The sequence below is a fragment of the Carcharodon carcharias genome, chromosome 3 (genome assembly GCF_017639515.1).
Source record: "Carcharodon carcharias isolate sCarCar2 chromosome 3, sCarCar2.pri, whole genome shotgun sequence".
In the NCBI taxonomy this organism is placed as follows: domain Eukaryota; kingdom Metazoa; phylum Chordata; class Chondrichthyes; order Lamniformes; family Lamnidae; genus Carcharodon; species Carcharodon carcharias.
This window is the reverse complement of record NC_054469.1, coordinates 189,344,729-189,369,667: the sequence shown is the minus strand read 5'-3', so window position 1 is coordinate 189,369,667 and position 24,939 is coordinate 189,344,729.

The following is a 24,939-nucleotide window of genomic DNA, read 5'->3' as shown; positions in this document are numbered from 1 at the left end:
TCAGAGCGCAGGAATGGTGAACAATGCCCACATAGCTGTTCAGTGTCAGCTGTCAGTTGGTAGCACTTTCATCTATGAGTCAGCTTTTTTTCATTCGTTCACGGGATGTGGGTTTTGCTGGCTGGGCCAGCATTTATTGCCCATCCCTACTTGCCCTTGAGAAGGTGGTGGTGAGCTGCTGTCTTGAACCGCTGCAGTCCGTATGGTGTAGGTACATCCAAAGTGCTGTTAGGAAGGTAGTTCCAGGATATTGACCCAACGACAGTGAAGAAACAGCCATATATTTCCAAGCCAGGATGGTGAGTAAATTGGAGGGGAACTTCCAGGTGGTGGTGTTCCCATCTATCTGCTAACTTTGTCCTTCTAGGTAGTAGTAGTCATGGGTTTGGAAGGTATTGTCAAAGAAGCCTTGGTGAATTCCTGCAGTGCATCTTGTAGGTGGTACACACTACTGCTACTGTGCGTTGGCGGTGGAAGGAATAAATGTTTGTGGATGTGGTGCCAATCAAGTGAGCTGCTTTGTCCTGGATAGTGTCAAGCTTCTTGAGTGTTGTGGGAGCTGCACTCATCCAAGTGGAGAGTACTCCATCACACTCCTGACTTATGCCTTGTAGATGGTGGACAGGCTTTGGGGAGTCAGGAGGTGAGTTACTCGTCGCACGATTCCTAGCCTCTGACCTGCTCTTGTAGCCATAGTATGTATTTGGCCAGCCTGGTTCAGTTTCTGGTCAATGGTAACCCCCAGGATGTTGATAGTGGGGGATTCAGTGTGGTAATGCCATTGAACATCGAAGGGAGATGGTTAGATTCTCTCTTGTTGAAGATGGACATTACCTGACAATTGTGTGGCACAAATATTACTTGCCACTTGTCAGCCCAAGCCTGGATATTGTCTAGGTCTTACTGCACTTGGTTGCAGTTTCAAATACATCCCACTCCAGCAACTTCAGCAGCAGCAGTACTGAGGAAGTGCTACATTGTCAGAGATGCTGCTCCTCAGAAGAGACATTAAGCTGATCTCTGACCTCTCAAATGGACATAAAAGGTCTCCTGACACTCTTTTTGAAGAGGAGGATGGGAGTTCTCCCCAGTGTCCTTACCAATGGCAATAGAACATATTATAAGATCAACATAATTTTTCTGTTTGTGGAGCCTTGCCATCTGCAAATTGACAGCTATGTTTTTTTACATTACAATAGTGATTACACTTCAAAACCACAACATGAGTTGTAGAGCACTTTGGGACATCCTGAGCTCATGATAAGCACTATATAAATGTAACTCTTTATCCGAACCCATATTTCTTCTTTCTTCCTTTGGAGGAGAGGAGAGAAAGGCCATGCACTTGACTCCAGTTAAGGACTCTTCTCCTCATATTTCATGTTTTTTTAATAAAATGCTTAAACCCCATGACACACAACATCTAATTAGGCTCTCTTCATAAAATTTCAGGAAGAACAAAGACCTGTGTTAGAGATTGGTGCAAAGCCTGGGTACATGTGGAATCATTTGATGTCATCCATTTTGGCCTCGGGGTCAATCTTTTAATTGTTGTGTGACAGAAGGTTTAATTAGGAATTGGAATTAGCTGACTTAATGCAGGAAGAATTCAATTGTTTTGGGATAAGAGCTTTCTTAATAAAGAAAACTTATAAATATTCAGGCAATAAAAAAAATCTATGTGAAAAAGGTGTATGTGTACACCTATGTGTAAAGCCTTCCTCACTTAGGGTAACATGTCAGGGAACTATAAAAAGGCAGATAGGAAGATGCTCAGCAGGAAAGAAGAAATATTGCCGGCAACAACTGAATGTGTGACTGACAAGAGAGGTTACAAATGAATATACAGTCAAAGAGATTGGGGAAAAACATGATACACAAAGACATAGGGCTGAATTTTTGCTACTGAGGCAGGTAGCTCAAGTGGGGAAATTTCCCAACTTGACGGATCTGCCTGGATATTAAGTGCCCCTTTACACATCATCTTTGATCCAGGAAGGCAGGTGTGGGATAGAATCAAGCAGAAGCAGTTTGGACGCAACTACATGGGTGACTGAGTGCCTAGGTAGGCTGGTTAAAACCTGTTATTTCATTACATTTCAGGTCCTCTAGCCCTCACCAATCACGCCCTATCATCCCCCATTCATTCCATGCGATCACTATGCCCCCATGCCAACTCATGCCCCCAAACACCCAATGGCCCATCATACCTTCCATGCTAATTCATGACCCTTCCATGCCCATTCATCCAGTATACACTATGTATAGAACCAATGAGCCCAATAGCAACAATGGTATATGTGAAACTACATAGAAAAAAATACCCATTCAGTTCGTGGAAAAAAAATTGGTGTTCCTACAATGCTATAAAAGTGTCAATCAAACAGACCATTAAAGTATCAAAACCAGAAGCTTTAGCACTTGACATTTCTTAACCTTGTGCAAATAAACATTGAGACATTGACAAAAAAGCAGAAAAACATCTTATTAGAACCTCATACAGATGTCAATCAAGCAAAGTCAATACTTGTCTGCACCTGTGTAAACGAATTCACTCACATAATCATTTTATAAAAGTCTGGGCTCTCAGCCAAACATGCATGTGATGGTGCATGCTGCTAATCTTGAAGAAAGCTGCCCTCAAAAATCTAATGTTTTCTATGGTATGGATTTCCCCTTTCCCAACATCAGTTTGCACCTGAGGCCAAGTCAAGGGGATCTCCAGGTGGCTAGCAGCATGGATATCACTAAACAGGGTAACCAGATATTCACATTGAAGTATTCTCACAAATGGAAAACCAGGAAGTAAAATGCCCTGAATTTATTTACTTTTAATTGAAAATTAACATTTCTCTAGAGAGCAAAGTAAATGATTTTGTCCTTGGCGAGGGGGCTCAGCAGCAGCAGGTGGGGGCGGTCAGTAAGCCAACTGCCGCTCGCAATTGCCTCCTAATTAAGGCCCGCCCAGCATGGAACACGAGTGGCAGCGCTCAGTGCTGCCTGCACAGGCGGGGAGGGGTGGAGGAGGGCGAGCGGGTCAGGCGCAACCTACCCGCATGTGCATGAAAGAGTGCTTCAATCTCCCTGAGGCAATGAAACGCTGTTTTAAAAAAAAATAAAGGAAATAAAATTATCATAAAACTTGTCCCCTCATGTGACTCTGTTCCTCTGGGACATGTTTTTAATTCAAAAATAAAATTTGTATTTGTTGTTTATTTGCTTTAGGAAACCTCATCCCGCCCGTGGATGAGGTTTCCTAAAAAAAATGTAAAGGCCACTTGGCTTTTTTGCCTGCCCCCACCCCCCCCCCCAACCAAATTAGCTTCTTAATGGCCTTAATAGGCCTTTTAATTGTTGGTGGGTGCACTGCCGACTCCGGTGCATGCCCACCGAACGAAATATCAAGAAACTGCGCGATGACGTCGGGACGCTCACCCGACATCGTCGCGCATTATTTTATGCCTGGGTGTGTCAGGCGCACACCTGCTCACCTAGCATAATATTCTGCTCATGTGATTAAGATAGAAGTAGCAGTATTATAAGCAAACCTTTTTTAAAAGTTATTATTTTAAATATATATGACCTTTTATAATTTTTATCATAAGGCAAAATTTAACATAACCCAGTTACATTCATTCAACAAGGCATAACTTTGTCAAGGGCTTTTACAGAAACAGGGCAAGTTTTCATCGGTTCAGTGATTTCTACTTGATTGCAACCTGGCGGACTTAAGCAGCACACCCTATAGTAGAATCACTGACTGTAGTTTCTAGATTTTCACATTAAAACTGTGCATGTGTGGACTCCATTAATTGCCATCAATTTCAGAGCTGGCAGTTTGACCATCATACTACCACTAAATCCAGATCCTGGCTATTCTAGAGACACGATCGGATGGTAAAATGTTGGCAATTCTTTTTTTATTTATTTGATCACGGGATGTGATTGCCACTGACAAGGCCAGCATTTGTTGCCCATCCCTCAATGCCCTGGAGAAGGTAGTGGTGAGCCTTGAACCACTGTTGTCCGTAAAGTCCCACAGTGCTGTTTGGGAGTTAAAGCAGTTTAAGGAGACAATTCCAAAGGCCAGAGTTTTAGTGACTGGAAGGATAGCCTACATTACTCGGATGCAAGGATTGAGGGACAGACAGGAAGGAAGAATGGTCCAGAGTACTGGGTGCAGGGATCAAGAGATAGATGATAAGAATGACCTGTATTATTTAGGTAAAGTGACCAACAGATAACTGATAAGAATGCCTGCAGCACTGGAGTGGAGCGACTGAGGGACAGTAAGACATGATATTATCGATGTCAACAGGCATTACAGTAGCCAGGAGCTGTCGAAAAGGGTTTAAGGGAAAATGTACTAGCCTTAATGGAAAAAGTGAGTTTGATGGGGTTGGAAAAGAAGATAATGAAGATTGAGGGTGGATGGCAGGAACCAACATGAGACAATGGAAGGAAAGGAGTAGAGGATGTGGCACAGGCTGTATGGATGGTTTTGATTTTGTGGACACAAAATCCAAGAGATTCTCTGTGTTAAAGATAAAGATGGAGGTTGTGGCATTGGGAACTTCCTGACTCGGCAAAGTACTGAACGACTGAGCTAGTGAGGAAGACTGCAGCTTTGAAATTATAAACTATTTATACTGGATTTGCAAAATGTATCAAGAGAAGCCTGAAAAAACTGTCTGTTTGCTGAAGGAAAGTGCTGCCTTAGACTTGAACTTCCAGTAATTCCAAGTAAAATCAATGGAAACTGGAGCGACTGCTGGGATTATTTAGGAGTGCATTGGTGTGGGCTCGTACTGGACAACCCAGGCTGGGTGGCCACCCTCACACAGTAGGTCTTATATGACGCTTAATTATGCTGCACAATGGAAGAGGAGATGCTGCACCAAGAGCGACACAATTTACCAGATGTGCCCATCCCCTAATGTCCAGCTGTTAGCTCTTCAGCTCCAGCCTAGCAGATTAATTACAGCGATTGGTTACTTATTACAGTTCCAGTCACACCTGCAATCTCTGCAATTAGTCACTAGATTGCTCTGAAAGTCCTAAACAGATGCAAATTGGCCCCTTGCCATTTTCTAGCCAGGTGTGCCCTGCTGAGGGATAATAGCATCTGTCTTTCAAAGGGATGTATTTCAATCACTGAGTTTCCCTTTCATTGCCAGTAACATATATTGATGGTTGATGGAGGTACATTATCTTTGTTTTAATAATAATAATAAATGTAAAATAATCTCCATCTGTAATTCTACGCAATGATTCTGCACATTGCAAGGGGTGGCTAACATTGAGCTTTCAGATTGCTATTATTAAATACAGGCAGCTGTACAGGGTTTTTCTGCCATTAGCTGCAGTTATTTTTCTTCGTACAGTTCCCCTAATTCTAAATGGAGGCTGGAAAATGTCTCTGGTGATTCGCTTGAGGGATGCTGCAGTTCTCATGAGAATGCAGTGACTTTTATCCAGTGACATATCTGGCTATGTCAGAAAAGACACTGAATTCCACGAGAAAGCTTTCCTTTGGTTTTCATTTATCTCCCCCTCCCTCCCCCCACCCTATTTTTCTTTCTAAATTACAATTTCCTCTGCAATTTTCTCCTGAAAGCAGTGATCCTTGCAATTCTGCAGAATCTCATCCAAATTCTTCTTTTGTGTGAACTTCGACAGGGAGTGCAGACAGTATTTTCCCACTGTGGGTGTGCAACACAACTGAAAACGATTATGTTTCTGTTCTATGAGCATCCAGACTACAGCATTCAAGAATGTAAATCACGACAGATCATTTTCCTCCTCCTGAACTTGAATGTGAAAAAAACTAAATAATCATTTTCTTTTCTGTTTTACTTCCCCACTCTCTCTCTGTCCTCCCCTCCCCACCTCCACTCATTCTATAAGTTGTTTTTTCCTGTATCCTTAGGATATTTCCATAGAAATAGGTCCACTCAGTTCCTTGAGCCTGTCCAGCCATTCAGTTAGATCACGACTGATCTGTATCTTAACTCCATTTGCCTGTCCTGGTTCCATCTGCTTTAATATCCTTAATTAACAAACATCTCTCAGTCTCAGCTTGAAATTTTCGATGGACCTAACCTCAGCCTTTTTGGGGGGAAAGAGAATTCCAGGTTTCCAATAACCTTTGTGTGAAGAATTGCTTCCTGGCATCTCTAATTTGAAGGTTATGCCTCTTTGTTCTGGAAGCCCCCACCAGAGGAAATAGTTTCTCTCCAACTACCCTATCAAATTCTTTAAACATCTTAAACTCCTCAATTGGATCACCCCTTAATCTTCTATACTCAAGGGAATTCAAAAACATTTCTTCCTAATCTAACCCTTTAAGCCCCAAGATAATATCGGTAAAACTGCGCTGCATCCCCTTCAAAGCCAAATATATCGTTTCTGCGGGATGGTGTCCATAACTAAACACAGCGCTCTAACCAGAGCTCTGTACAACTGTAACATTCTGGGGCTAACATTCCATTAGCCTTTATAATCTTGCTTTGTATCTATCCACTAGCTTATTCTGTAGTTGGAACCCTCTGTCTCTTTACTCTTCCACACTTCTAAGATCTCATCATTTTGAAAATACTCTGTTTTATCTTTCTTAGGTCCAATAAAAATAAATAAAAGACTACACTGTGCAAGTGTCCTCATAGTTTAACCCTCTAAGCCATGCTGTTGAATATGTGCTGTAGCCCTCCAAGGTCAGCTTCTTCTTCCTCAATTGTAATGCCCAAACCTAAACACAATGTCCCCTAATTGTCAATCAATCTCAGTCTGTCTGGGCTAAGAAAATGCAAAATCAGCCGGGTTCCTGGACCTGGTTGTCAGCCAGTTGACTTTGCCAAAAAGTTCCAATTGAAAGCCACTCTCAAAAGTGATGCAGCTCTCTGTACCATGAATCAAAGGGGAACAATTTTGACACCCCACACAGCCAGCCACTGATTTCAGTCCTACCACCAAGTCGATGCTGAAAAACATCCTTGTAGGAAGAGCGGAAAAGAAATTCAACCTCAAATTATTGGCCCTGGTAACAAAGCTGGAAATCCCTCGATAGATCTGTTAAGTGGTTCAATTTTAATGCAGCCTTTTAACTTAGAATCATAGGGTAGATCTTGACATTCTGTGGTACTTTAAAATGAGTGATAGCAAGTCAGCAGTCTGTTTTATCATCTCTCCTGATTTTAAAATCCACTGACTATCTCTCAAAGTCAAGATCGACCATAGAATCATCCAAGAGGAATCCACTTTGCCCATGTTTTATGCCTTAGTTGATTCTTTGAAAGAGGTATCTAATTAGCTCTACTACCCCGTTCCTTCTACATAACCATGCAACTTTTTTCACTTTTCAAGTCCTGTATATATACACAATTCCTTTTTGAATGATACAATTGAATCTGCAACCTGCACCTTTTCAGGCCGTGCATTTCAGATCACAACAGTTCATTGCCCCAGGGGATTTTATTGGAAGACGAGAACTACAACTGTTTTCGTATGACAAGAGAGATAATTAGCAACACTCAGATAATAAACTCCAGATTGGTGAGCTAGAAGGGAGATTCAGAAGTGACTTAATAATAGCCATATTTAACATGCGACACCCTCCAAATTAAGGGTTCTTCAATACTGTCTCTGGTATAGCTGCAAAATTCTGTTGCAAAGTGCCTGAATTTTCAGCATCACAGGTGTCATTTTTAAAACAAAATGGCTTTCACGCCATGAGTGCACATTGGTGCAGGCCACACTAGAAGCCATTTTGGGTAGGTTGTTAGCATTGGCACTGGGAGCATGTGGCAAAATCATGCACATTAGGCAGATTGTGACATCAATCAGTGTGTAATGCTGATTTCCGCTAGCAGCATCATTTTTGATCTCTTAATCTCAGGCAGCAGGAAGTATCTTAACTACCAGTGGGATTTAAAGGATCATTAAATACTTGTAGTTTAGTTGCTGAATAATTCTTACTGGCTGTGGCTGAGTTAGTAAAAGTATTTGGAGATTTGTTTGACTACCTAAATTTGGTGAACTACAGGGAATGGTGTGGCACAAGGTGAAAGCTTTTGTCCTCATTTCAAGGATTCTGCATGGCCAACTTGCTCCAAGTTACAGATGCTGTAGTTCTGTCCACCTTGGTTTACAACACGATGGGAGGATGAGCAGAGGTGACACAGAGGAGGGCAATGCCTCGAAGAGGAGAGTCTAAATTATGCACAGTGTCAGTATCTGAGCTGGTGATTGTGAGCATGAGAGCAAATTATGGTTTCTTCTTTATAATTGTCTACCTTCTATTCTTCCTTTGTTCCACCATACCTAGATAGGTTGCAGCTCTCGGACATCTGAAAAGAGAAATGCACAATGGTAAGGTTGTGGTGTGGGAAATGGGAGGGGGAGTGGGGGAAGCAAGAGGTACATACTTAAATCATCTACAACTTGTAAACCAGAAGAGATTGTGAGAACATAGAAATATAGGAACAGGAGTAGGCCATTCAGCCCATCAAGCCTGCTCCTCCATTCAATTAGATCATGGCTGATCATATTCCTTAACGCCATTTTACTGCACTATTTCCATATCCCTTGATGTCAATAGTGTCCAGAAATCTATCGATTCCTGTCTTGAACATGTTCAATGATTGAGCTTCCACAATGCTTAGAGGTAGAGAATTCCAAAAATTCAGCCCCCGCCCTCTGAATGAAGAAATTCCTCCTCATCTCAGTCTTAAATTGCCTACTCCTTATTCTGAGATTATGTCCCCTGGTTTTAGACTTACCATCTAGAGGAAACATCCTATCTACATCCACCCTGTCATGCCGTGTAAGAATCTTGTGAGTTTCAATGACTCTTCTCTGGGGAGTACAGACCCAGTCTCCTCAATCTTTCTTCATAATACAATATTCAGCTTTCCCAGAGGTTAATCAGGTGAACCTCTGTGCAATCCCTCAAAGGCAAGTTTTTCCCTCTTTAGATAAGGGGACCAGAACTGTGCACAATACTCCAAGTGAGGTCTCACCAAGGCTCTATACAACTGCAGCAAGATCTTTACTCCTGCCTTCAAATCCCCTTGTGATGAAGACCAACATACCATTTTCCTTCTTAATTGCTTGCTACACCTGCATGCTAGCTTTTAGTGACTCATGAACAAGGACACCCAGGTCCCTTTTGACACCCACACTTCCCAACCTCTCATCATTTAAGGAATATTATGCCTTTCTGTTCGTTCTACCAAAGTAAATCACTTCACACTTATTCACATTACATTCCATCTGCCATGTTCTAGCCCATTCACTTAACCTGCCCAAGTCCTCTTGAAACCTTCTTGCATCCTCCTCACAACTTACATTTCCATCTAGTTTGGTGTCATCAGCAAATTTGGAAATATTACAGTTGGTCCCCATATCAAAATCATTTATACAGATTGTGAACCGTTGTGGACCTAGCACTGATCCTTTATGGTATTCCACTAGTAACAGTCTGCTATCCTGAGAATGATTCATTTATTCCTACTCTCTGCTTTCTTCCTGTTAACCAACTCTCAATCCATATTTGTATATTTCCCCCAATCCCATGCCCTCTAATTTTATTTACTAACCTCCTGTGTGGGACCTTATCAAAAGCTTTCTGAAAATCCAAATACACAACATCCACTGGTTCTCCTTTATCAATGCTACAAGTAATATCTTCAAAAAACTCCAATAAGTTTATCAAACATGATTTCCCTTTTATAAATCCATGTTGACTCTGTGCAAATTTACCATTTTTTTTCTAAATGTCCAGTTATCACATCCTTTATAATATAACATTTTCCCTACTACTAATGTCAAACAAACAGGTTTGCAGTTTTCCATTCTCCCTTTTCCTCCCTTCCTAAATAGTGGGGTTACATTTTCTACTTTCCAGTCCACAGGAACCATTCCAAAATCTATACAATGTTGAAATATAACCACCAATGCATCCATTATCTCTCTAGCCACCTCCTTAAACACTATGGGATGAAGTTCATCTGGTCCAGGGGATTTATTAACCTTCAATCCAGTTAACTTTTCAAGTACTACCTCACTGCTAATACTAATACCTTTTAGTTCCTCATTTTCACAAGCCCTTTGGTTGCCTAGTGTTACTGGGAGATTTTCTGTATCTTCTTCCATGAAGACAGATGCAAAGTAATTGTTTCGTTTCTCTGCCATTTCCCTGTTTTCCATTATAAATTCTCCTGTCCTCACATGTCACGGGCCCACATTTGTCCTCGCTAATCTTATCCTTTTCACATACCTAAAGAAGCTGTCACAGTCTGCCTTTATGTTCCTCACTAGTTTGCATTCTCTTTTCCCCTTCTTAATCAGTTTCTTCTTTGGCTGGGTTCTGAATTTCTCCCAATCCTCAGGCTTACTACTTTTTCTGGTATCCTTGTGAGCTACTTTCTTTGACCTAATGCAATCTTTAACTTATTTTGTTGATTTACCCTTCCCTTTGGGTGTTTGTGCCTTAGAGGAATGTATATCTGTTGTAGGCCATGTGGTACTTCTATAAATTGCATGTCAACCGTCAAATCGTTTAGTGTATTTTCCCAATCCACCATAGCCAACTTGTCCCTCATACCTTCATAATTTTCTTTCTTCAGATTTAAGACCCTAGGCCAGAATATAACGCTGGTCGGGCGGGTGCACACCCGGCCCAAGCGAGCATAAAATGATGCATGATAACATCAAGCGAGTGTCCCAATGTCATTGCATACTTGCACGGTATTTCAGGCAGCAGGCACTCGCAGGAGTCGGCAGAGCACCCGCCAACAATTAAAAGGCCTATTAAGGCCATTAAAGTTATAACTGAAAGAAAATTTTCACTGTTTGTCCAACCTTACCGTTGGCAGACAGGCGAAAAAACCAAGCGGCCTTTGCGGGATGAAGTTTCCAACAGCCAATAAAAGTAAAATAAAAATTTTAACATTTCATTAACAACATGTCCCTGCTCATGTGACATGTTTTGTAACATTTTAAAAATCTTTATTTTTAATTTTTCTTATCTTCATCTCCCTGAGGCAGCTCTGTGCCTCAGGGACCTTTTCCAGTGCGCACCCAGACGCAGGTGCGAACTTGCACTCATGCCCTCCTCCCACCCCGACACGGGCAGCACTGAGCGCTGCAGTGCACAACTCATGCTAGGCATGTCTTAATTGACCCGCCAGCATGAAATCGCTGTCCGGTCCTGATCGCAGGTGGCGGTCGGCTTCCCAACCACTCCCCATCCCCCCTACTGAGCCCACCCAATGATGGCAAAATTCTGTCCCTAGTTTCAGAATGAAATATTTCACAATCAAATTTAATGCAAAATTCTATTATTTTATGGTCACTATTTCTCAAAGGCTCCTTTACAGCAAGATTATTAATCATCCCTTTCTCATTACACAACACTAAATCCAAAATAGACTGATCCCTAGTTGGCTCCTCAACGAACTGCTCTAGAAACCCATCTCATACATAGTTCAGGAATTCTTCCTCCGCAGCATTAGTGCTGATTTGGTTAACCCTGTCCATGTGTAAACTGAAGTCACCCATTATGACTGTATTACCCACATTATATGCATCTCTATTTTTCCTGATTTATACTGTGCCTAACATTAGCACTCCAGCGTGGTGGCCTATCAGCAATTCCCACCAATGTTTGCTGGCCCTTGCAGTTTCTTAACTCCCCCCAAACTGATTTTACATCTTGATCTTTCCATCTAAGATCTTCACTTACTAATGTACTGATCTCATCCCTTAAGAGTGCCAGCACTCCCTCCTTTTCCTTTTTGCCTATTCCTCCTAAATGCTGAATAAGCTTGGATATTCTGTTCCTATTCTTGGTCACTTTGTAGCCACATCTCCGTGATGGCAATTAAATCATACCCATTTACCTCAATTTGTACATTCAAATCATCAACCTTTTTGCGAGTGCATTCAGATAGAGTGCCTTTAATTCTGCTTGTTTAACATCATTCTCTATTCTGATCCTATATGATGCTTGCCTAAGCTTTGTCTGTCTTCTTTTTTTGCTTTCTACTTTTCTACTTCCTATTGCCAGTTTTGCTTCCCTCAAATCTGAGCTGTCTCTCCAGTTCCCAACCTTCTGCCAATCTAGTTTAAATCCTCCCCCACAGCACTAGCAAATCTCCCTGCAAGGATGTTAGTCCTGGTTCTGCTAAGATGCATATCTCACCTGCCCCTGAACCAGTCCCAATGCCTCTGGAATCTGATGCCCTCCACCCTACACCAGTTCTCCAGCCATGTCTTCAATCACTCAATTCTCCTATTTCTATGCTCACTGGCACATGGGACTGGAAGTAATCCTGAGATTACTGCATTAGAGGTGCTGCTTTTCAATCTTCTACCTAGGTCCCCAAAATCTGCTTTCAGGACCTCATTCCCCCTTCCTACCTCAGTCATCAGTATGTGGACCACAACCTCTGGCTGTTCATCCTCCCCAAGAAAAATGTCCTGCAGCTGTTCTGTTACATCTTTGACCCAGGGAGGCAACATTCCCTCCTGGAGTTAGGTCTACAGTCACAGAAATGCCTATTTGTTCCTCTAATTAATGAACACCCTATCACTACTGCTCTTTCCCTCATAATCCTTCCCTCCTGTGCAGCTGAACCACCCATGGTGCCACAAACTTCACTCTGACTCCTCCGAAGAACCAATGCCCTGACCACTATCCAAAATGGAAAACCAATTAGTGAGTGGGACCTCAGGGAACTCCTGCACTACCTGTGTGGTTTTCTTTGACTGCCTACGGTCACCCTTTCCCTTTCTGCCTTCATGCTCCTAGCCTGTGGCATGACCAGCTCTCTGAGCATGTTATCCACTAGCTCTCAGCTTCACAGATGTGCCACAGTAACTCCAGCCACCGCTCAAGCTCCAAACCCCAAAGCTCAAGTTTCTGCAGCTGGTAACATTTCCTGCACATGTGGTCATCTAGGTCACTGGTAGAATCCATGCCTTCCCACATACTACAGGACACGCATTCCACGTGACCGAGCTGCCCTGCCATGTCTTAACTTTACTTCACTTACATTAACTTTATTTTACTTTGGGTTACTTATATTAACTTATTATTTACTTTACTTGACTTTAACTTAAACCTTTCAACCATTGATAAACATTATAAGTACTGATAAACCCAAATAATACTTAACACACTTTATTAGTTGCAATAAAACTTTCCCCTGTGCACCGAGTTCCCATGTGAACCTAATTCGCTACTCACTCAGTCTATGGGAGGGATTTTAGGGCCCCGTCGTGGTGGGGGCTGTTCAATAATCCATTGACTTTGGTAGGACCAGAAAATCCCACCGGTGGAAAGGGCCTAAAATGTTGCCCTATGTCTCACTCAGGTGTAGTCTCATTGACCCTGACTGTCAATGGGGTCAGGGTCTCCATGCTTGCTGATACACACAGCTCTGTCCAACACAAGACCGACCCTGGGTGCGGGTCTTGTTCTTCTTGCATCATAGTGTGGGCGATACTGTACTCAGTCCCACATTAACCTTATATATGCCAAACCCTTATACTATACATTGGAGTACCTCGGCGCCATGTTTGGCTATTCTTGTGTCTTTCCCATGTCTCTCGGTAGGACTTACAGCACCTGCTTCAGTAAAAATGCACCTCTCCTTTAAGAGATTTTAATTAGTACAAGTTAATTTGACCTCGTGCTAGACTCTAACAAATTTGCTTGCCCTGCTCAATTGTTCAGCCACTCGCCAGCACATTTAGAGTTCATGCTATAATCTTGCAAATCAGCAGACCAAGCCATAAACAGGAGGCCCGGTGATAACTAAGCCAGAAGTCTGCCATAAGCCAAAGCTGATGGGCAGCCAGACTGAAAATGGCTTTAGACGGGACAGCCAGTGCCACTTATGGTCAGTGACTTAACCAAAACCCCTGATTTTAGCTCAGGGCGTCTTTGAGACAGTGAGAATCACCCACACAGAGTTGAGCATGAGCCCTGAGTCACTTTAACCCCCAGGCTTCAATTAAATTTCTCCGCAGTTTCACCAGACCAAAGACAGCGGGAAGACATCATCAGATCCAGCAGGCAGGAGCAGAAAATCGGGTGGGAGGCCAACCCCAGAGGGGACCCAAGGGGACGGTGTTCGATATGAGGTTAATGCTCAGAATAGAGAAGGTTTCCATAGAGCTGCTGGGAGCTGGAGCTGAAGATTCCCAAGGATTCTTTGTTGGGACAGGAGGGGCACACCTGCTTTACCAAGCCCACGAGCACACTTCACAAAAAATTTCTAAAATTGCTTAGCTTGGCCTCTTCTGGCCACCCCTAACAGCTTTCATTTGTGTGTCTGGAGCTGTGTGGAACTCCAGCAATTTGAAGCAGAAATCATGTCATAGCACCAATGACATCATTGGGCTACAACCTCAGCACATTGGGTGGGTCACAGCACAGCCAGTGGCCCTCCCCTGCATGAAATGCACTGGTTAAAATGGACAGAATGTGATACCAACCACTCTGATTACAGGCAGAATCATCCCAGATTTGCACTAAGTACGGTAGAGGGCGTGAAAAAAGACAATTTACCCACCAGCAGCAATGATAGGTTTTCATGCCATATCATTCCCTCCCCGGCGTGTCCTGTCTCAATAATAATCCATTCATGGAAACACACATCGAATCTCTGGCGGGCGGGCTTGGATTTGCTCGCCACGCCATGAACTCAGCACATCCTCATTCTGGGCACCATATTTAAAGTGTACCAGAGCACAGTTTACTTGGTGTCTACAGACCAGGGCTGCTCCAGGTGACAGATTGCCCCGAAAGCCAGGAAGACAGCAGCCCCGAAATTTAGTGACTCCTCTCTGGGGCACCTGCTGAACGCAGTGCAAGGCCACCACAATGTCCTCTATCCCCACTCTGGCCGCAGGAAGTCCCCAGTGTCACCAATCCGGCCTGAGAGGTGGTGGCAACAGCAGTCAGCTCCATCGGAGAACAGAGGATGTCAGCCATCCAATGCAGGAAGAGGATGAGTGTTCTCATATGTTCTGCCAGAGTAAGTCAGCCACCTCATCAATTTCAACTCTCACACTCACAAACCCATCACACATCCACAGGGATCTCACACCTCAAGAGACAACACCACTAACTCTCACACACACCCTCATATCTCCATCAGTCTCATATCATCTTGAGCTCATGCCCTCATCCCATCCATGGCTCTATTCATGACACAAACATTCCATGCAGTGCCATGTGTCCCGCTCACACTTTCTCCATCTGTTTTCATGCAGGAGAAGCTGGCCCACAACAGCAGGGAGAGGTCCCAGACAAGTGGTGGAGTGGCCCACGTTAGGCCCCTCACTCACCGTGCTGACTGGTGAGGATGTGAACCCTGCCTGTGGTGATGGTGTGGTCGGTGGCGAACACCCACATGAGGATCCTGCATCACATCATCCCTCTCTCAACACAACTGTGAGTGCTCTCTCTCTTGCTTTTGATTCTGCTGCCATGCACTAATTATCTCTAACACTAATTATCTCTACTTTGGTTCACTGGGAGCTCTGCCAAGGGACTAACACCCTCAGCCAGTCAGTCCCTCACCTTCATCCACATCCTCAACTCCAGCCAAGAGGGCACCTCCTCCAATGAAGAGCTGGAAATAAGCAGCCTGGAAAACCCATCTCAGCACTTACCCACACCATCCACCAGCGCAGAGACAGACACCTCGGTGGGGCCTAGATCTAGAAAGGCTCGGGTTCACAATCTGGTGGTGACCGGACGGACACGTGTCCACAGCAGGAGGAGGCAGATTTAGCCGAGCTCCCCGGCACTCGGAGGACTACTAGGGAAGAGATATCTGTGGGGTCTGAGTCAGATGATGAGCTTCTGGATTCGGCCTTCCAACTCATTGTGGAGAGTTAGCAGAAGGCAGGACAACATCACGCAGAGCTGTCGGAAGCCCTCAACGGAGTGGCATGCGAGTTGGAGAAGTGAGCACAGACCCGCACTCCATTGTGGGAGCCATGGGTCAGTTCCTGCAGTGACAACGTGAGGAGGAAACGGGTCATTTTGACGTTGCTTCAGGTACTCCTTCCCCTCAAGGAGTCAGGCCGGGTTCCTCGGGCACCCGAAAGGAGGAGGAATGGCAGCTGGACATCCCAGGTCAGCCACTCAGTAATCTCAGAGGCTGTCCACTCCCTCTGAGTCCTCTTTGCCTGTGACTCCCTCAAACTCGTCTTCTGTCACTACAGCTGGCCCACGAGGACAGCCAAAGCAAGCCAGGGCCCTCAAGGCCTCGGCTCTCCAGAGGACGCATGCCAATGTCATCAAGGGCCAACCATTACGTAGGCTGTCTCCTCGCCTGCTGCGGATGTCAGGGCAGCACCTGGAAGAAGTGTTAGACCTAGAAAAGTTAAGAAATTCTGATCATAAGTTGTTGCATGGGTGAATATGTTTTATCACTTTGTAATCTGCAAATAGATTCACTTTCACTGAATAACGTGCAATGTTGACTTTTAGCTTCATTGACAGGCTTTGGGAGTCCTCCCCCTGCATCCTTCTCACTAGCAGTTCAGCTGCTGGTCTAGAGGGATAAGTGTGCATGTGGATGGGCCTTTGGAGTCTTGTGCAAGCATTCTCCCTATGACAGGGAGCCTTCATCCATCACACTCACCTTATTGTCCTGAGTATTTTCAATGCTGCCTGCTGGGGTTCTCTTTCAGTTGTCCATTTGAGGTGACCTCATCTCCGCCCACCCACTGATCACACGTCCATGCAGCACCTGTGCCCGTCCAACACGAGTCTCCGCTCACTTTCAATTTGACAAACATGGTAGTTGTCAAGATTCTGATCAGCTTCACCGTCCTTTCCCCTCCCACCTCAACCATGTCCTATCCCCCATCACTGTGTACGCCACTGGTATCAGCTTCCACCTCCCCACCGTCACCTACCAAATCCAATCCTTATAATTCCAGGATGCCCAGGTGAATGGGCACATTCCCCACCTACCGGAGAACCCCACCCCCATCCACATTGACCTCCCTGATCTCCTCCTTCCCACCCCCAGAGTCCGTGTCTGCCTCCACCAGCCACCCTCACCGCCCCTTCTACCAGTACCGATGCACCCTCACACTTCAATCCTACTGCCTCCCTCTGCCCCCTCCCACACTCACCATTCCCTTCTACCATCCCCACCTTCAGTTCCCTCCCCAGGGGGTAGTCATTGACTCCACAAACCTCTCTCTTGCAGGTTTACCTAGACATCCCCCCCTTTACTCGCTTCTGCCCCTGGGCACCTTCCCCTTTCCGAACTCCTTCCTCTTCCTGGACCTTTCCCCTGCTGAATTCGTTCCCTGGCACCTCCCCCTCCTCTCACACTACTGTCCCACTTGCAGTATTATCCCCAGTTACAACCTCTTCCCCCTTACTCCCTCCTCCCCCATGGACACCCTCTTTCCGCCTCCTAACCTCACTTTGCCCGACACATTTGTCCCCCCCCACCAACTTCACCAACCACCCCCCCCCCCGCCCCCCCCCCCCCCCCGCGCCCCCCCGTACACCTTCCTCTCCCATTCCCAACTGGACCTTCCTCTCCCCCAACTCGCCACTGTGATGTTCTGAAGCAGACCCAAAGCATCAATGGAGACCTCCCACCTTCTGAGAGCTGCTTCACGGCTGAGCTACATCCATGAGAATCCACTCAGCATGCGATGCGCACATTCCTCAGGGTTCAGTAGCTGTAGGGTTCCAGCATCTTCTGCTCCTCTAATGTCCACAATCTGAGCAAAGGCCTAAAGGTAATTCCCGACTCCTGCAAGTCACACTTGTCCAGGCGTGTTCTGGGCCGTCGTGTTTTGCCGCTGGTGTAACGGTAAATCGAGCGTGGGGGGACGATTCCGGTCGGGCCTTACTTTGCATCCCAACAGCAGGATACAAATTATGTTCTTGCCAGCCTCCAGCAGGATTCGCATCCCGCCATGGCGGACAACATCGGATGATCCTGTTGCGATTTCACGCCGGCATGAAACTGATTTCTGACCCCTCACACCGAATTCTGCCCCGCTGCCCACCATGAGGCCTGCCACCAACAGGACCAGACCTACCATTTTAATGACATGCCGAGCGGCTTGGGTTAAACTTGGACATCATTTTTTTATTCTAATACAACTTACTTTAAACTAATCTTTGTGATTTGGCAGAGGTTAGCACAAACTAGGGTTCAAAATTTGGCCCAGTCAAACATTGTTTTCTTCATTTCAAAGGAACAAAAAAAGCTTTGCTTTTGGAAAAATGTTTACTGAAGCAGGAAACAAACAAAGTATTGAAACCTCTACAGAAGGTCCTCCTTTTAAAGTGAAGAGCTACTCTCATGTTCAGTTGTGTGCAGCTAAAGCAAAATAGTTTCGTCCTTGGAGTAGGGTGTTTTAGACAAGTGCAGAGATTTAAATCTGCTGCAGACTGAGCCACACTCCAATGTGGATCCAGTGGCTTTGTTCATTCTTTCTCATCAGTGAGCTGGAAGCCAGGAGTTGTGCCATATTTTCCTTTGTGTTTCAAGGTGGAAAAGACGCAATAGCATTTTTTTGTGGTTAGGTTTCATTTGGACTAGCCTTGCATTTGTCTCTGATTCTATGAGAATCGTGTCCCTGGAACTAATGTCTGACATTCCCACACTAAGTTAAAAATATTGCCTCTGGGTAGATTTAAGTCTCTGCAGTTGAGAGGGAAAGGAGCAGCAGATTTACGCACCAATAAAATGTGTCACTGTTGCAATAGGACATAAATCGTAACCCTTTCTCAGAGCATTTTTTCCACCTTTCTTTCCTTGCTGGGCCCTGGTTCTATGGGCACTGGCCCACTTGCCAAAAGTAGTCACTATTAATCTGTGTGCCTAGACAGTGCAAGGTATTTGACTACAGAAGGCCTTGTATCCCTGTCCAACCTTGCCTGATCCCAAAGTTTACATGGTGTGCGCTTACCCAGAAATAATACTGTGACAACAATCAGAAGTACCAATTCTAACTTCTGTGTTGTCCAATATGCTCAGACAGCCTGCCAGCTCATTATCTAGTCTTACACATAAAAAAATAGCCACTTGAGCAAGCAATCACAATGTGTTCCAGGACCGTACACTGAGGCATTTGTTGCTACCTACAGACACGGCTGAGAGTAACTAACTCAGACCAGGCTGCAGATCCTCCTATTTATTGGCTCTGTATGTTGAATGTTGGGCATGCAAACTATCACGATAACAGAAGGATATTAGGAACAGGAGGGACAGTCAGCCACTCCAGCCATTTTGCCATTGAACTAGATCATGGCTGCTCTGACATGTTTTAAAAGAGTGCTAGGTCAGCACTTTTATGGTTTACAGATTGGATGAAACAAATGGATGGAATTCCCATAGGTCAGGAATTTGCCTTGAGCTGCACTCCCACTTCCCTGGAATAATAATGAAACATCATTGACCTATACAAATGTGGTCCCCACTGAACTTCTGATGAAATTACACCAGCAGAGTAGAAGAAATTCCAAGGAAATTCGCATTCATACCAATTTGGTGTAATGGCACAGCAGATGGTAAATGCCGAGCTGCTCAAATCCCAGAGGGAAACTTGAAACAGCTGCCACAACCATTTTGCAATTTGTATTTTATTTTCAGATGCTTGCTTTGAATTCAGCAGTAATAAGTCCACCAAGACTTAGGGTCTTTTGCAAAACCAAATTAAACATTTATCAATAAAAGAAAATATTTTAAGCACATACATAGGTCTATAAATTACTACTATAATAACTCCTAAATCCCCTAATTAATCTGGTTCCCAGATACACCTCTGTTAAGGCAACAGTAAACACAAATGGATTTAAACAGACCCAGGCAAAGCACACAATTCCCTGGAGAGCAATTTCCTATAGATAGCAGCTTGATGCACAGAGGCTGCAGGCTTTTCGCACTTGTGTTAGATCTTAGAATGCCTTTCTCCTTACACATAACCTCATCTCTTTTATACATGCTTCGCCCTTTTAATGCAAATTCCATTGTTCCCATGTTTTTACAACTTAATTTTTCTTAAAATATAAATCTTTTCATAATACTAATTTTATCAGTAAACTTTGGAAAAATAAACACTGTAAAAATAAACACTGTTTGGCTTAGCTGCTTATGGCTAGGTGTAACTCCTTACCATCTCTTTAAAATTCAAACTAACCTAATTTATCTAAAAATGCAAATGTTCCTCACACCTCACATTCTAAAACTTCAGCCATGTTTAAGTATTTAGCATTTCAAACCTAGCTCCCCTTTTGATAACTCAAAAGTTCCAGACCAACTGTATCTAATTCAATTAAATCCAACACACACACACACACACACACACACACACTATCCATACCCCACTATTAACCCACTTTTACAATAATTCACAATAGTATTATGAGAATTATTATATTTTCATGACATTTGACCCATTTGTTTCAAGTTGCCACTGGCTACAGCTTGGTGCATTCTAACTAGCACCAGTGAGAAATGGATTCCTCTTACACCAACATTGTAATTATGCTGCAAATATGGTTTAAATCCAGAGTCAGGCCCAATCTTTGGACATTAGAATGAACCTTGGAAAGCTCCTGGGAAAAGGACACTGATTCTGATTCACTACAGAGTCACTTCCTTGACACCTGATTTCACTGCAATGACAAGGCTCCATTGACAACTCCTCCCAAACCCACAAGCATCATCACCTAAAAGGAACATCCTGACTGGGGTGTGTATTGCCATTCATTCATTGACACTGAGTCACCCAGAACTATCTAAGTAACAGCACTTAGAGAGCTCCTTCACCATATGGCCTGTAGTGGTTCATGAAGAAGGCCCACCACACTTGCTTAGAGGCAACTAAATGTGGGCAATAAATATAAGTCTTGCCAACAATGCCCACATCCCAAGAATGAATTTTGAAAAAAGGCCACACTCCAATAAGCCTCAGTGAGAAGGGGGTTCCCTTCACACCAACATTGTAGTTACACCACAAGTGCAGACCAAAATTATAGTCAGGGTTCAGCCTGACGTAAGAGTGAAGTTTAGCAGACTGCCTGGAGGAAAGAGTCTGATTCTGTTTCAGAGTCAGCTCAAGCCTTAATTGGCATCTTATTTCACACTACACATTTAGCATTGGGGCAAAGTTTAACCAAGGTAAACTTGTAGCTTAAGCACCAAGTGCTATGGCAAAGAGAGTAATAAAACTCACTAAAATGGCTCACCAATTTACTGAGCTCCTTGCATTTCGGCATGCAGACAGCATTGTATTTAAAAGCACAGACAATGACGTGGAACATAAGTTAAGTGAAGAACTCACAGTCATTATGTGGCTTACCTAATGAAATGGATCTGTTTTCTCTATCAGCCACATTAATCACACATCTGTACTCACAAATAAAGCCCAAAAGTTTCACAAGCTGTCAACATAAGTAGTCTAATAAATGCATGTTTTGGAGATTAGGAGCAACAACATAAAATTGAAACACAGATACATAGCACAGAAGGCACTGTTTAATAGGCACCTGGTTAATGGAAGCATTAATTTAAAGGCACCAATTAATAGGAATGTGCATTTAGTGACAGCATCTGATCAGGTACTGATTCACTCCTGGCACGTTCTAATGAGGAATTTGAATGTAGATAGGAACATTGGGCAAGCTACAAAGGGCAAGATGCGTCATCAGCATTACCAGTGGCTCAACAAATGTAAGCAGTGGATTATTTTATGTTTTCTTCAGGTGAGGAATGTTAGTGTGGGGGGAATAAACGCCATCAAGCTCTCAGATCAGGTATGCACTAAATGTTACCAGTACTAATTGATAATGCTGCTAGAGTAAGACTCGTGATGTTATTGTCTCACATTCCCAAGTTATATGTTCAATTCAAGCCTCAGGTGTGAAGATATTGTCCTTTAACATATCCAACTGCTATAAAATGTTCCAATGGCTCTGGCTATCTTAAATTCAGAGATGGTCTTACACTCCCAGTGCATCAGTTGGTAAAGGCATAGCCTAGTGTGGGATTGAGACACACAAAGCAGGAAGGTCTCAGGTCTCAATCCCATGCCAGTGTGTAAGTTAGGTAATCTCTGCCAAAGCAACTCCATAGCCCCAAAGCAATGGATTTCCCATTGATGGTGCCAGGATGATCCCTGTACACAACATATCATGATTGCCTCAGCTCCCAAGATACCTGCGCGCACACACACATGCATGCACACATACAACAAACACTCACACCTGAGAGCTGTCAAGCACCACATTTTGATCGCAAAGTCATGTCACGGAGAATTGCAATCATCCATTACACGCTGTCCCTATGCCCTGTGGATTGGAAGATAATTAATTCTGATTAAAGTGTCTCCTGTCAAGTCGAGGTGAAGCAGAAAATAGTATGATCAAAGTAGTGGCTGTATGAAAAATTTAGGATAAAGCGAGAGACCTGGCTTAGAACTTGTGCCTGGCAAAGTTCACATTTGAGAATTTCACGTGCCCTGGCACTACATTCCAAGTTTAGGTTATAAGGAACCTAGCTGGGTAAGTGGAGCTAAGATACAGATTAGCCATGATCTAACTGAATGTTGGAACAGGTTTGAAGGGCTGAATGGTCTACTCTGGCTCCTATCTCCTTCTTGCCTTTACCTCTCTTCACTACCTTGCAGTCTCTGAATGACATTCTGTGCAAAGCCAAATATCTCTAATTGAAGGTTGCATTGATTGGGGAGGGTTTTGTGCAGGCATTAAGGCAAGGATTCACTGGTCCCGGAAGTCAATGGCTGGTCCGTCAAGTTTTCTGTCCTGCCTGCAACAACTCCTGCCGTGGGTGGGACTGGACTGATTTTAAAATAAATGGGTTAATCTTTCCACGTAAGGATTGGAAGGACAGAAATGAAGTGTAAGTGCACTGACTGCACATACATCACCTTTCCTGATTAGAGGTACTAATCTCACATCTGCTCAAGAGATTTTGCACCACTGCTTTCCTGTTAACCAGAAATCCTTGCTTTAAGACACATAAAAAATGGTGAATAAAACCCTGTGCCCCTTGAGACAAAAGCCTATCCAGTCAATGCAACCTTCAACTAGAGATCTTTGGCTTTGCAGAGAATGCCATTCAGAGACTGCAAGATAATGAAGAGAGGTAAAGGCAAGAAGTAGATAGGAGCTAGCGTAGGCCATTCAGCCCTTCAAACCTGTTCCGACATTCAGTTAGATCATGGTTAATCTGTACCTTAACCACATTTACCCAGCTAGGTTCCTTATAACCTAATACCCTTTGCCTTACAAAAATCTATCAGTCTCATTTTTGAAACATTCAATTAATCTAAACTCAACAGCTTTTTTAGGAGGCGGTTCCAGGTTTCCACTACTCTTTGTGTGAAGGTAAGTCAGTCGCTGGGATCAAGGTTTAGAGAAAATTGAGCTTTCCAGCTATTAATTAGAAGGGTTCACGCTAGCCAATAGAATACTACAGTGCCTACAGTGTTAAATCATATGCCACTGTTCATAATATATTCATGCATTTTTCATCCTAACTCATGCAAATTGCATCTGCAGTGGAGCAGAAATTAATTCAGTGCTGTAAATGTTTCATGACATTGGCTGTGACAAAGCTGAGTCCACCTTTCCGTATCAGCAGTCCTTGGCATCTCACGTATAATGCTAAACAGGCCAAGGGTCCCCAGACAGAGGTGCCTGGGAGTTGACGGTGGCAAATAAATGTCTCATCCGCTAGGGTGAGTGCTCCTTCTAACGAAAGAGACATGTCCTCAAGGCCTGCATTTCATTCAAATGGCTTTTATACGCAAACCCCACTGCAATGTCACTAGAGAATGGCTCGCTAATTATGGATTTCCCACTCACATGAAGATCGCTTTATAATTTATTTAAATGAGCAGCAACCACTTTACTTTTTCCTCCCCTTTTAGTTCACATTTGCCACATTAATAATCAGGATGTTGTAAATTTACAAGATTTATGTCATGCACAAAGATCGTCGTTATAAAAACCACCTTCACTCACAGGGTTTATTGAAAGGAATCGTTTGTATTGAATCGGAAGCACCATTCAGATTGTCGGCTTGTAACGAGAACTGCAGGAGAGCTATGAAATGGAGGACTCCTAAAGAACTTTAGTAAGTCAGATGATCGCCACTGGCAAATCAGCATTAGTGGAGAGCTATCAGCCATTTACCCAATAACAACAATGGTTTGCACTGCCCTTTCACACTAACATTAAACAAATTAGGTATCTTTCTTGTTATAAACAAAAAAAACAATATTGTCCTATATGAACTGTAATGCCACTGAGAACAATGTAATGCCTAGTTATTGTTGTTACTCTATATTTTTTCCACAGTATTAAACCCAATTATAATAGATACATGCATTGTCTAAAACACTGACTAAGCCAGCTATTCGTTGAAGTTTATGCTTGTGGCTTTTCAGGTTTGTTTAGGACTCATTTATATTTGAAATGCTCATCCCAGCTCTTAGTGGGTTCTCAGTGTCATGTCATTATAATGATATAATATCTTGGCTTACTTACTGTACAAGACACAAGGCACCAATCGCTCATAAGGGATTTGATGAACACATTGTGGGTTCATTCATTAAGACTAGGCACATGAGAACAGTTATACATAGGTATAAAGCTTGAAGATATCAGAGATGTATGCTGTGCTCTGCTCAGAGCAAAAGTGAAACTAAGACTCGGTCACATGACACATTTCCCTTCTAGTGATGTCGTGCCGCTATCCCTTAAAAGCATATTACAACATTCAGGATGGGCCTCAACTAATGTTGTCAATCCTGCAGGATTATCCAGGCGTCTACAGGAATTGAAGACTGACTTCCAGGATGCTACTATGATTTTGTTATTCATATTCTTTGAAGAACAATTTCCTTCTTAAT